At 46.6% G+C, this 14,647-nt stretch overlaps 1 non-coding gene across 1 annotated transcript; it reads left to right on the top strand.

Moving 5' to 3' along the window:
* The first annotated feature begins 13,750 nt into the window (after positions 1-13,750).
* Positions 13,751-13,823, top strand: TRNAF-GAA (transfer RNA phenylalanine (anticodon GAA)). Its single transcript has one exon. It is a non-coding gene; the product is annotated as a tRNA-Phe (tRNA).
* Positions 13,824-14,647: the final 824 nt, after the last annotated feature.

Here is a 14,647-nt window from a genome sequence, read left to right on the forward strand (position 1 = left end):
ATCCCCTCTGCTCACCTCTGTGCCTTTGCATATGCTGTTCCTGCTGCCTGGAATACCTTTCCCCCTTCCCCACTTATCCTGCAGGGCCCCTTTCTGAGACCATCAGTGTCTCTCGGCTCCCAAGAGGATGCTCTCGGCATCAAGTGTGTTTAACGTACAGTCAAGGGAATGGGCCAACTGCCCCCCAGCCGTGGGGCCCAGAAAGACTTTCTCCCTCTGGCCTTGCCTTAGGAAGCAGGTTTTCACATTCCTTTCTGATCTCTTTAAAGAAGTAATTAAACAGGAAGTGAGATGCATGACAGGAAGCAAGTGAGGCCTACCCTAGAACCCTCCAGCCCCCTATACTCAGAAGGCCATGGAGCTGACCACACACAGCAGAGTAGGACCCCACCTGACACCTTGTGGGAGGCCTGGGTGGAGCTCCCTAATGCCATCAGCATACACAGTGGAGGCTTAGCTCCTCACATGGTCAGTAAGCCTCTGGGTGACCTGGCCCTGCCTGTACCTCCGCCTTCATTTCTGCTTCTCCCTAATCACTTCCTAACATCAGTCAGCATTTAGCACCACCTCGCCACACCCTGTGCATATCAGACTATTACTGTGCCCTCGCTTATGCTGTTTGCTACCTGTTGTATAATACCATATCCTCCCTTGGCCTCTTTGTGAACTCCTATTCATCCTTCAAAACCCTGGTCAGAGGTTACCTCCTCTGGGAAGCCTTGGCTGAGCCTCTCAGACCCTACCTCCTACATCCTTGCCTCATTTCATATACTGTAGCTTTGCCCTCCATATGTAACTTTCACAAGCCTGCTCCCTATGCTCATCACCTTCATCAGCAACTGAAGAACCAGAGATGGTTTGTATTTTATCTCATCACGAAAGCCAAGCAGGGGACCTGACAGGTGGGAGGGGTCTCAATGAATGTGTGCGAAATAATGAATCTCTAGTATTGGAGATTAGACCTGAAAAAGACTCCCAGCTCCTCATGGCGACCCTTCTGGACCCAGTTACTCACAGGTACAACCTTGGGGACTAGTCACTTCCTGTTATTATTGTTGCGGAGAAGAAGCCAATTCTGACTCCATGTTGGAACTGTTTCTTTGACTTGCTTTTAGTTGCTTTTGTTATTATGATCATACAGAATGGCCTGCCTCAGAGCATCCTGCCCCTCTGCCTGACTGTCTCAGTGCATTTGTTCAGAACCCTGTCCATCTGCAGACTGCAGAAAGAAAGAAATGAACACATCCTCTGCCTGAGGCTTGCCATTTTAGAAGATATCTGCAAGATTTGCGGCCTTTTTACTTTGCTTCCTCACCTACGCCCCCAATCTCTGATCTATAAAAGAACCTGGCATCCAGACCCCAATAAGATGATTACCTTGAGATGCTAGCCTGCCATCTTCTCAGTCTGGCAGCTCTCAATTTAAGTCTCTTCCTTGCCTCACCCTTCATTTCTCAGATTCATTGGTTCATCATGCAGTGAACAGAGAGAGCTTGGACTCGGCAGCATTATTAACTAATAACTTTCTCAGACCCATGTGTATGCCAGTTATTCCTCACCAAAAAATGTATATGTATATATTTTATGTGTGTATATATATGTTTGTGTGTGTGTGTGTATATATATATATATATATGAATTTAGGCCCCACCCAGATAATCCAGAATGGTGTGGTTTTGAGATCCTTAACTCAGCTACCACCCTTATGGCAGAAAGTGAAGAGGAACTAAAAAGCTTCTGGATGAAAGTGAAAGAGCAGAGTGAAAAAGTTGGCTTAAAGCTCAACATTCAGAAAACTAAGATCATGGCATCCGGTCCCATCACTTCATGGGAAATAGATGGGGAAACAATGGAAACAGTGTCAGACTTTATTTTGGGGGGGCTCCAAAATCACTGCAAATGGTGATTGCAGCCATGAAATTAAAAGATGCTTACTCCTCAGAAGGAAAGTTACGACCAACCTAGACAGCATATTCAAAAGCAGAAACATTACTTTGCCAATAAAGGTCCGTCTAGTCAAGGCTATGGTTTTTCCTGTGGTCATGTATGGATGTGAGAGTTGGACTGTGAAGAAAGCTGAGCGCCAAAGAATTGATGCTTTTGAACTGTGGTGTTGGAGAAGACTGTTGAGAGTCCCTTGGACTGCAAGGAGATCCAACCAGTCCATTCTAAAGGAGATCAATCCTGGGTGTTCTTTGGAAGGACTGATGCTAAAGCTGAAACTCCAGTACTTTGGCCACCTCATGCGAGGAGTTGACTCATTTGAAAAGACCCTGATGCTGGGAGGGATTGGAGGCAGGAAGAGAAGGGGAAGACAGAGGATGAGATGGCTGGATGGCATCACCGACTTGATGGACGTGAGTTTGAGTGAACTCCGGGAGTTGTTGATGGACAGGGAGGCCTGGAGTGCTGCAGTCCATAGGGTTGCAAAGAGTCGGACACGACTGAGCGACTGAACTGAACTGAACTGAACTCAGCTACATCTGCAAAGCCCCGTTTTCCAAACAAGCTTTATATTCTCAGTTTCAGAGGTTAGAATGTGGATATATTTGTTGAGGAGCAACTACTCAACGTATTTCAGCTAGTATCAGCTACATCTACCAGGTGCTTCCTATGTGCCATTCAGCACGCTAGGCACTTTACATGTGTTAGCTGGTTTAATTCTCACAAGCAGCCTCTGAACCTGAGGTAGTGACCATTATCTTCCTCACTCCCAGAGGAGAAAACAGACAGGTTGAGTGGCCCAGCCAAGGCTGCTCAACGAGTGAGCAGAAGAGCTGGAACTCAGAAGTAGATGCTCCAGGGAATTCCCTGGTGGCCCAGTCATTAGGACTCTGTGCTTCCACTGCAGAAGTCACAGGTTCGATCTCTGGTGGGGGAACTAAGATCCCACATACCATGCAGTACAGCCTAAATAAATGAATAAAACAAGAAGAGAAAAAAGAAGCAGATGATTGAGCACTGTGTTGGAAATGCTCTCAAATGGTGTTGGAGGAATAAAACAGACAATCAAAAATGACTCAGCAAGGTAAAAAAGCTCTTTACTTCTGCAGAAGAGTGTGCTACAAAGGTCTGGGAGCAAGGACACCCAGTGGGAAGTCCACTCGGCTTTTATCCATAAGATGCAGTTTCCCTCCCCTGCCTTCTCACAGGCTGAGGACCGAAGAGTTACAATGTTTTCCAGATATGGCCTAACTTTTTATTGGACGATTGGTAACTATTTTCCCCACCTTTTTAGTTCTTTGCGCATGTCCAGGATAAAGTCCGTGAACTTAGCCCACCAAAATGTTCTTATGAGGAAAGAGAATCAGGAAGTGAAAACAACAAAGAATTAACTAGCCACCATTTCAGGAATCTTGTTCACAAGCAGGCTGTATACCTTTCTGTTCAACTGTTCTGAGAACGAATCACTTCTTTATTTCTTGTAACTTCTCCTTTGATAGAAAAGACCATGATTTCTTAGAACTAGGACCCAGCTCTTCACAGATGACTGGACTCTTCAAGGTTCATTGTTGCCTGCAGGAGAAGTCGGACTGCCTTCCAGCTGTTAAACATGCTCCGCAAGCTTTGGGAAGCGCCTCTGCAGCCCACATTGTCCACAGGTGTTACCCAGTCAAACACAGGCGTACTATTCGCCCCACGCAGGCCAATAAATCCAGAGAGGAGTTGTTGGGGTAAAACTTTATTCAGAAAACCAGGAGACTGAGAAGATGGTAGACCTTGTCTCAAAGAATCAACTTGCCCAAGTCAGAATTCTGTCTTCGTTTATACTAAAAGTGTGTGTGTGTGTGTGTGTGTGTGTGTGTGTGTAGGGGGTAGGGGATAAAAGTCAAACATTTCCTGGTTCCAGTCAGACTCCAGAGGGCACATGTTAATTTCTTTCTTCCTACAGCCTTTCACACTCGGGCCTGGTCACGATGTTTCCTGTGAGCTAAACAAAGGTGTTTTAGCTGGGCCGTTATGTATAATTTAAGCTCAGGCAATATCCCTTTAGTGATTAACTTGTAGCCAAAGAAACAGAATATAAAGGTTTAAGTAAAAAAAGCAGATCCTATATAGAGTCACATTTGTTCTTCCCTGTAAAACAGGGACCATGGTCTATGGGCTTCTAGGTGAAGTGACCTTCTTCCTGCTGGTTCTCACACATGCTCTGGTCCCTGTGAGGATGTGCGGGTTCCCCACCACCCCCCATTGCCAGCTGAGGTGCTAGTCACTCCATCGTGTCCGACTCCTTGCAACCCCATGACTGTAACCCACTAGGCTCCTCTGTCCATGGTATTCTCTAGGCAAGGATACAGGAGTGGATAGCCTTTCCTTTCTCCCGAGGATCTTCCTGACCCAGGGCTTGAACCCAGGTCTCCTGCATTGCAAGCAGATTCTTTACTGTCTGAGCCACCAGGGAAGCCCCAACAGCAGCTGGGTGTCCTACAATTCAGGTGTGACACTATCTTCATGGAGATATAACATCAGATCCCATAAGTCAAAGGCTCAGTCCTACAAGACCATCCCCTCCACCTATTTCAGACATCAATCCCAAGTCCAGGTGTCAGCTGGTTATTTACCTGAGGTTCCAACAACCCCTTTGTTGGATTCAATTAATTTGTCAGAATGGCTCAGAGAAACAGCCAGATAGAAGAAATGGACAGGGTAAGGTGTGTGGGAGGGACTGTCTGGGTGTCTCTCGCCAAATCTCTATGTGCCCACCAACCTGAAAGCTCTGAACACCATTCTTTGAGGGTTGTAGGGTGGTTTCACTACACAGACAGGACTGATTAACTCATTGGCTCTTGGTGATGGACCTCAGGCTCCCGCCCCTCTCTCCTCGCAGGGAGTGGGGAGAAGGCATGTGTGACTGGAATTTCTAGCTCTCTAACCATGTGGATGTCTCCCTTGCCACCAGCCTCCATCCCTAAGTTCCTTCCAAAAGGAACCTCATCAACATAATGAAAGACACCTTTGTTTTGCTCTCCTCAAAGGAAAGCCCAAGGGTTTTAGGAGCTCTGCTAGGATGGGAACAAAGACCAGATATATATTTCTCTCTCTCTTTTTTTGCCCATGCTTCATGGCTTGTGGGATCTTAGTTCCCCAACCAGGTACGGAACCCACCCTCTTGGCAGTGAAGCACAGAGTCCTAACTACTGGACCACCAGAGAATTTCCCAAATGTATATCTCTTACCATAAATCACAATATCCCAGTGCCCCTCAGCCTTTGTCTTTCCAGCCTAGAAAGGCCCCTTCCTTCACTGGTGCCCTTCTTCCATCCCTGGCTTTAATTACCAGAACAGATAGGGTAGAGAACTACCATGCTATTCTTAGCACCCCAATGAGGTTGACCTTATTTTTAATCCCATTTTACAGAAACTGAAGTCCAATTTTTTAAAATAAAAAGATTAAGTTTAAAGGTACCTGGAGAAGACTCTTGAGAGTCTCTTGGACACCAAGGAGATCAAATCAGTCAATCCTAAAGGAAATACTCAATATCCATTGGAAGGACTGATGCTGAAACTCCAACACTTTGGTCACCTAATGCAAAGAGCCAACTCATTGGAAAATATTCTGATGATGGGAAAGATTGAAGGCAAGAGGAGAAGGGAGTGACAGAGGATGAGCTGGTTGGATGGCATCACTGACTCCATGGACATGAGTTAGAGCAAATTCTGGGAGATAGTGAAGAACAGGGAAGCCTGGTATGCTGCAGTCCATGGGGTCACAAAGAGTCGGACCCGGCTTAGTGACTGAACAATACGGAAGTTTAAAAAGGTAAGAAAGATGGGACTTCCCTGGTGGTGCAGTGGCTAAGACTCCACACTCCCAGTGCAGGGGGCTGTGTTCAATCCCTGGTCAGGGAACTAGATCCCACATGCCAAAACTAAAGATCAAAGATCCCCTGTGTCACAGCTAAGACCAGACACAGCCAAATTATAATAATATCTTTTTGGCACAGCCAAAAAACAAGTAATTTTTTTAAAAAAAGATATGAAAGAGATAAATTGAGTTTTGGGAAGAGACCGAGGGGGAAGCCAATATTTCCAAGTCAAGTCACTCTGATCTGATCCTGTCCTCATCCATAAAGAATGATGATGGTTTTCATCCTTATTGAGTTTGATTGATTACCACATGCAGATTGCTCTCAGTGCTTTACATGGATTATTTATTTAATCCTCAGAGCAACCCGACACATTAGGTATGCTTCTATTAGCTCCATTGTATACATGAAGAAATGGAATCACCAAGCAGGTAGGTGACATTTCTGAGGTCTCCAGAGGGTGAACATTGGAGTTCCAGGCTTGAGGCAGGAGACAGGTGGGCCCCCGGGTGAGCAGCCAGAGTTTGTCCCCTGTGGACAGATACTATAAGATGAGGAAGGAGAGGAGAGCTGGGCCCTGCCATGATAAGAGAGAAAAGACTGCATATTCCTCATTCTTGACGTCAAGGAGACCTTCCCAACTGCACAGGGTAGAAAGGCTCCTCGAAAGTCAAAAAAGGATGAGGGGGTCCCCTCATAGTAATGTCAACTACCCATAGAAACCATCTTGGCTAAGAAAGCGCACACACACACATGTGAGGACCCTGAGATAAACCAAATCCGGACTCAAAACCAGGCAAAGCAAGATGATTGGGCAAAGGAAACCCAGAGGGGAGGCCCCATATAAGTGATTCAAACCACCACGAGGGCAGGACTCTCTCTGAGCCCACCAGTGTGTCTATCCACACACACTCTTTTTTCTCCTAATAAATACTTGTTTCACTACTTTTCCTCTCTATGTGGAAATTTATTTCTACACAGCTGATGGGCCAGGGCCTTGTCACTGGCTACTGGTCCCTTGTGGTCTAGTGGCTAAGATTCAGCGTTCTCACAACTCCGACCTGACTTTGATCTCTGGCTGGGAAACAAAGCCCTGCTGAAGCTGCTGCAGGCCAAGGTCATCCAGGATCAGACTAATGAGCTCTGGTGCTGAGTCTTTGTGAGAGCGTAGAGTCATGGTCGAGGGCTCAGGGCTCTCTCGCTCCAAGACAGCTCAGCACCACATTTTCAAAGGTATCCCTCTGCCCTTGGCAATGAGGAAGCTCCCTGCTCTTCACTGCCTTTCTAGGGACCTGGAAGAGATGCCTTCCTCACAACAAATGTTGGTGATTGGTTAGAAAATATCTCTCTGGGTGTTGTCTAATTCCACGCCTATTTTGCAGATGGAAAAGGGCCTTCAGCTTCTGAGAGGTGAATGCAGGATCAAATCCCAGTCTCTCACCTCCTCTGTTTGGTGCTCTTTCTGGCACCTAAACCTCCCATCAGGGAAAGCTCTTTGTTATGAACTAATCAATCCTAAAGGAAATCAACACTGAATATTCACTGGAAGGATTGATGCTGAAGTGGAAGCTCTAATACTTTGGCCACCTGATTCGAAGAGCTGACTTATTGGAAATGCAGGGAAAAATTGAGGGGAGGAGGAGAAGGGGTCGTCAGAGGATGAGATGATTGGATGGCATCACCGACTCTATGGACATGAGTTTGAGCAAGCTCAGGGAGATAGTGAAGGACGGGGAAGCCTGGCTTGCTGCAGTCCATGGGGTCGCAGAGTGGGACACGACTTAGTGACTGATCAACAACAATAGAAAGCAGAGCAATGTGTTAAAAGGATGATGGATTGGAGAATCAGCACACCAGTGAGTGAATGTTTTCTGAGGGACAGGATAATTACATAGTCTCACAGTATCTCCCCATAAGATGATTCATATTTACAAATAGAAACACAATAGCTATAGAATGGAGGAAAGTGGCCAACCCCATCTTACTCAATAATCAGATGAATGGATAAAGATGTGGTATATATACACAATGGAGTATTACTCAGCCATAAAAAAGAACCAAGTTGAGTCATTTGCAGAAATGTGGATACACCGAGAGTCTGTCACACAGAGTGAAGTAAGTCAGAAAGAGAAAAGCAAATACCATATGTTAGTGCACACTTATGGAAAATGATGCACACTAGAAAAATGCACACACATTTTCTAATGCACACTAGGAAATCGATACAAAGAGATGAACCTATTTGCAGGGCAGGAATAGAGAGGCAGACACAGAGAACAGACATGTGCCCACAGCGGGAGGAGGGGAAGGGAGCTGAATTGGAAGATTAGGTTGACATATATACACACTACCACATGCAAAGTAGATATCTAGTGGGAAGCTACTGTTGAACAGGAGGAGTTCAATTCGGTGCTCTGCGGTGACATAGAGGATGGGATGCGGGGAGGAGAAAGGTCCAAGAGCGGGGGATACCCATGGCTGATTCACTACATTGTACAGCAGAAATCAACACAACATTGTGAAGTAATTATACCCAATTTTTAAAAAAAGTTCTATCAGCAGTAATCAGGCAAGTCAGTTCCAGGAGCCTCTGGTTATAAGGCACTGAGGACACAGCATTACCTCTGGAATCTTCCTGCCTGTTATGGGCTGACTTGTGCCTCGATTCACAGATTGAAGCCCAAACAGTACCTCAGAATATGACTGTATTTGGAGATGAGATCTTTAAGAAGTGATGAAGTTGAAGTGGGACCATTAGGGTGGGTCTTAATCCAATCAGACTGATATCCTTAGAAAAAATTATTTTTACTCCTTTTGAAATCTGTATTTTGTATTAGGGTATGGCCAATTAACAGTGTTGTGACAATTTCAGGTGAACAGTGAAGGGACTCAGGCATGCATATACATGTATCCATTCTCCCCCAAAACCCCTTCCACCCAGGCTGCCACATAGTATTAAACAGTTCCACATGCTCTATAGGAGGTCCTCGACTGCTGGTTATCCATTTTAAATATATCAATGTGTACACGTCCATCCCAAATTCCCTAACTATCCCTTCCCGCCCCCGCCATCCTTTCCCCTGGCAACCATAAATTCATTCTCTGAGTCTCTTTCTGTTTTGTAATTAAGTTCATTTGTATCATTTCTTTTTAGATTCCACATATAAGGGATGTCATACGATATTTCTCAGAAGAAGAATTCTGAACCCACAAAGAGACACCAGGGGTGTATGTGCAATGTGAGGACTTAGCAAGAAGGCAGCCACTTGCAAGTCAAGAGGAGATGCCTCAGAAGAGACCAGACTTTCTGACACCATAAACTTTTACTGAGTCTGTGCCATTCTGTTACGGCAGCCCTAGCAAAGCCATTCAGTTCAGTTCAGTTCAGTCACTCAGTTGTGTCCAGCTCTTTGCGACCCCGTAGATTGCAGTAAGCCAGGCTTCCCTGTCCGTCACCAACTCACCAAGCTTGCTCAAACTCATGTCCATCGAGTTGGTGATGCCATCCAACCATCTCATCCTCTGTTGTACCCTTCTCCTCCTGCCTTCAATCCTCCTCAGCATCAGAGTCTTTTCCAATGAGTCAGTTCTTCACATCAGGTGGCCGAAGTATTGGAGTTTCAGCTTCAGCATCAGTCCTTCCAATGGATATTCAGGATTGATTTCCTTTAGGATTGACTGGTCCAAGGGACTCTCAAGAGTCTTCTCCAACATCACAGCAAACCTGTACACTGCCAAAAATGCATAATGGAGGAGAACCCAGACAAACCCAAATGAAGGCGATGCTGCCAAAGAATTGGCCTGAACGCCTCAAAAACATCCATGGTATGAAGACACAGATAGAGGGACTGTCCCAGATTGGAAGAGGCCCAAGGAACACGATCCTCACCTTGGATTGGATCCTAGTTTGGGGAAAAAAACAAAAACAAAAACTTTCTCCTTTTCTGTAAAAGTATGAGGACAATTGGTGGATTGAATAAGGTTTGTAGACTAGACAGTTGTGTTGTACCTCTGTTGACTTCCTGATTTTGATCTTTTGACTGTGCTTACTTTTTTTTTTTTAAAGACATACACACTGCAGTATTTGTGGGTAAAGTGTGAGGGGTCAGTCATGTCTGCAACCAGCTCTCTCATGATATATGGAAGAAAGTGCTTGTGTGTGTGCACTTGTGTGTGTGTGTACGTACAATCTGAGAGAAAGTGAGTGCTAAAACAAACATAGAAGTTAGCAATGTTTGAGGAATCTGGATGAAGGATGTATTGAACTTTTCAATAAGTCTGGAAGTATTTCTCTTTTTTTCTGAGTATACTATTTTATTAACATTTAAATTTCACCAAGGTGTCAAGTATATGCTAGCTGGATGTTCAGATTTTGAGATGAAGATTAAATGGACAAACAGCTTTAAAGCTGCAATGTATTTTAACACTGCACAATATATTCACCAACTTCAGTCTAGGGATGGTGTAATGTACACTTTGGAGTACAAGTATAAGGACAAGCCCTGGAATGGAAGGAAAGACCTTCCATTCAGGACTGAATAGAGGTCCTTGGTTGCTGGTAGAACCTCCCCTTGACTTCAGACTTGAGACAAACCCAGGAAATTTGTCAGTATACAAAACCCACTGAATTCTGAAGAAACAGTATCAGGATAGATTTATTGTTGTTTTTAGTCACTAAATTATGTCCAACTCTGCGACCCCACAGACTGTAGCCCTCCAGGCTCCTCTGTCCATGGGATTTCCCAGGCAAGAACACGGGAGTGGGTTGCCATGCCTTCCTCCAGGGGATCTTCCCAACGCAAGGATCTAACCCGTTTCTCCTATGTCTCCTGTACTAGCAAGCAGATTCTTTACCACTGAGCCACCAGGGAAATGTCCACTGGATAGACTGGCCAGAGCCCGTTCGGACTGTGGGGGCCTGTCTGAATGGCCAGAACCTGTTCAGACTGTGGTGGCCTATATGAAGCAAGCAGGGCTGGAAGGAGACTGCAAATGTTACAGCTGCTGTCCAGGATTGGGAGATGTGAGCGGCCATCTTCTAAAAATGGCCGATTTCCAAACACGTTCCTAAGATGTTTTCCCCAAACAGGGTGAACATACTTCAAAATAGTAAGTTGAAAAACTCCATGGTGCCAGGAAAAATTCAGCTCAGTAGCCCTTTCCCACCACCACTCCAGCCACCTCTCCCCCCATTCCCAGCCAGCTTGACCCCACTGTTCTCCCAGTTCTCTATGCCCTGCCCCCGAAATTTCCTCTGCCTCAACACATAGCCCCCCAGCACCCCCGGCATGCACCAGCTCCCCAGGCACTGCTCAGGCAACCTGTCCTCCAGAAACACGCCTTCAGGCCCACCCCAAGCAACACCCCACCTCTGGGTTCACAGCCTCCACCTGCTGTGCTGCCAGGGCCCTTGAGCCACCAAGCTTCCCCTGAGCACAGCATGCAGGAAAAGTTAATCATTGTCAAGCATTCAGTCATTACTACAAATGACTTATCACCCCCAGTATATGTCTCTTGTCCACCCTGCGAGTAAGCGTTTTGTGTGTGTGTGTGTGTGTGTTTGGTCAGTCATGTCTGAATCTTTGTGACCCCCTGGACTGTAGCCTGCCAGGCTGCTCTGTCCCTGGAGCTTTCCAGGCAAGAATACTGGAGTGAGTTGGCATTTCCTTCTCCAGGGGATCTTCCTGACCCAGGGATCAAACCCAAGTCTCTTGTGTCTTCTGCATTGGCAAGTGGATTCTTTACCGCTGAGCCACCTGGGAAGCCCACCAGCCCTAATTCACAAACTGGAAATAGAAGCTCAGAAAGATGATGTGTCCCCAGTCACAGCGTGAAAGTGGTGGGGCTGGATTGCAACCAGACTCTAACTGCCCAGCCACACATCCTTCCTCCTACTGTGAATTATTAATATGATGGACCGATGTGGACTAATTGCTGCTGAGCTGGACTCTGCTAGGCCCTCCACTAAGGCTTCCGGGTGATGAGGAGGGTGACAGCCCCGCCCTTGTAGGATGGGGCTGATGGCCGGTAATGAGCTAATTCAAGGGGCCCTGGGACTGTGTCCAGTGAATGGGAAGCAGCCTAGTCTGTGAACCAGGCTTGTTGTTGTTACCAGACTTTCTTAGAACTGTCCTAGATTTTCAGAAAACCCAAAAGGACAGCACAGAGTGTTCCTGTATATCCCATTCTTGGCTTCCTCTATAATTAACATCTCACATTAGGATGGCACATTTATTACAATTAATGAACCAATGTTGACACATCGTTATAACTAAAGTCCATTTCCTTAGCTTTTACCAAAGGCCTTTTTCTGTGTCAGGCTCCCAGGCAGGAGGCCACATTATTCAGTTGTCCGTTCGTGTTTGTCATCAGTGGTATTAATGACCTTAATCCCTAGGAGACCGCTATGAGGTACTTCTCCTAAGAGTGGAGTCTTAGCAGAGCCCAACGGCCTCTGGCTTCACCCTGTGACTCATCCCTCCATCGCTTTTTCCCCTCCCCCCCATTCCAGATGAAGTTGGGAACCAATTTGAGGTGAACAACTGCTCTGCCTGCTCTGGGTGACTGCCAAGCTCCAGGGGCCCCACGGTCTTCTCTATTGACTACAAAGGCTGCCATGTGCTGGGGGAGACCCCACAGCTGGGAACCAGTGTCAGGTTGGAGAGGACCCTCAGGGACCAGGGACACATTGGAGCTCAAGACCATTCAGAGAGCTGGGGGGTGAGGGGGACTAAGTCCTGGGCACCGACTCCTCCTCTGCCTGGATACTGCTCCCTTGCTGTCCCCCCGCTCCTGCAAGATGGGCGCCCCCACCTGAGGGTTTTCATAGAAGCTGTGGAGTTTTTTCTTTTTATTTGGCTGCACCAGGTCTTAGTTGCAGTATACAGGGTCTTCGATCTTCATTGCAACACTCTGAATCTTTATTTTTTTGGAAGGAAATGAACCCATTTATTGGAGGACAGAACTTCAGTGTGAAATTGAAAGCAATCTGACATTTCCACAAATGAATAAAATGTGTATGGTTGGTATAATTCAATGTGTAAAACAGCATGTTAACTCTTGGTTGTGGCATGTGGGATCTAGTTCCCTGAGCAGGGATCAAACCCAGGCCCCCTGCACTGCAAACGTGGAGTCTTAGCCTCTGGACCACCAGGGAAGTCCTAGAAGCTATGTTGCCTGATGGTCACTCTGATCCATCCCAAACCTGATCACAGCTGGACTGCAGACTCCCACGTGGCAGACATGGGGACACTAGCCGGATCTACTGGATGAGCTGGGTGCCACCCACCTGTAGGAAGAGACAGCTGGGCAACACCCTCCCATGGGGCAGTCCTGGGCACCAGTGCTGGGCCATTCCCAGCACCAACACCTTCCAACAGCCTCAGTGGGCATTTTGGCAGGGGGGTGGTAGTGATACTGGAGAGCCTTAGGCTGCATCCCCACCCTTCCACCTCCTTGACTTCTCTTTCCCAAGTGCTCAGGACTCAAATGGTGGTGATGGGAGGGCAGTGCTACCCTTTGTCTTATTACCAGCACTTCACTGTTACCACCTTTGCTCTCCTGGACCCTGGCTCCCAGAGAGTCCTCCTGTACCCACTGGTACCCACAGGTCAGAAGCAGGGCTCCCTCTTGTCTGCTCCTCATCTGCTGAGTGGGGATAACTTGTTGCCGAATCCCTCCAGTCCACAGAGGGACTGGCAGTCCCCAGATGGGGCTTGATCTTCCTGAGTGCTGTGGGGGGCAGTGAGCCCCGACCTGCAAACCACTCCAGAGGAAGGGAGGGAAATGCTGAATCAACCTAATATGAGCCAGGCATGGTGCCCTAGAGTGGCCTCATTTCTGAGTCTAGGAATGATGAGTCGAGCATAATTCTGCTTTGAATTTTTATCACGTAGCTTCTTTGGAAGGTAAATATAGATACATTAAGGGTATATTTAGAAGTAGCCGAAATAGCTCAGTTGGGAGAGCGTTAGACTGAAGATCTAAAGGTCCCTGGTTCAATCCCGGGTTTCGGCAATGGTTTTAGGTGTCACCACCAATGGCAGTTTTATTGCATGCCAAAGAATTGATGCTTTTGAAATGTGTTAGAGAAGACTCTTGAGAGTCCCTTGGATAGCAAGGAGATCAAACGAGTCAATTCTAAAGTAAATCAACCCTGAATATTCATTGGAAGGACTGTTGCTAAAGCTGAAGCTCCAATACTTTGGCCACCTGATGCGAAGAACCAACTCATTGGAAAAGACCCTGATGCTGGGAAAGATTAAGGGCAAGAGGAGAAGGGGGCGACAGAGGATTAGATGGTTGGATGGCATCACTGACTCAATGGACATGAGTTTGAGCAAACTGCAGGAGATGGTGAAGGACAGGGAAGCCTGGCATGCTGCAGTCCATGGGATCGCAGAGTCGGGCATGACTTAGCAACTGAGCAGAAACAACAAGGGTATGTTTAGGTTTTTCTACATAATCTACAAATGGCACCATAGGACACATGCTACTGTTTAACATTCGTTCTACCAAACAAGATACATCTTTCACATTAATAAAGACTGATTTCTGTATATTTTATTTTATTTATGTATTTATTTTTTGCTGTGATGGGTCTTCATTGCTTCATGTAGGTTTTCTCTAGTTGCCGTGAGTTGGGGCTCCTCTCTAGTTGTGGTGGGCAGGCTTCTCATTGCAATGACTTCTCTTGTGGAGCATGGGCTTTAGGCGTGTGGGCTTCAGTGGTTGTGGTGGATGACTGGTGTGCTGGGATTTTCACGAACCAAGCATCAAACTTGTGTCTTCTGCATTTGCAGATGGATTCTTAATCACTGGACCATCAGGGAAGCCCATTC

This window comes from Ovis canadensis, chromosome 21, assembly GCF_042477335.2.
Source record: "Ovis canadensis isolate MfBH-ARS-UI-01 breed Bighorn chromosome 21, ARS-UI_OviCan_v2, whole genome shotgun sequence".
Classification (NCBI taxonomy): Eukaryota; Metazoa; Chordata; class Mammalia; order Artiodactyla; family Bovidae; genus Ovis; species Ovis canadensis.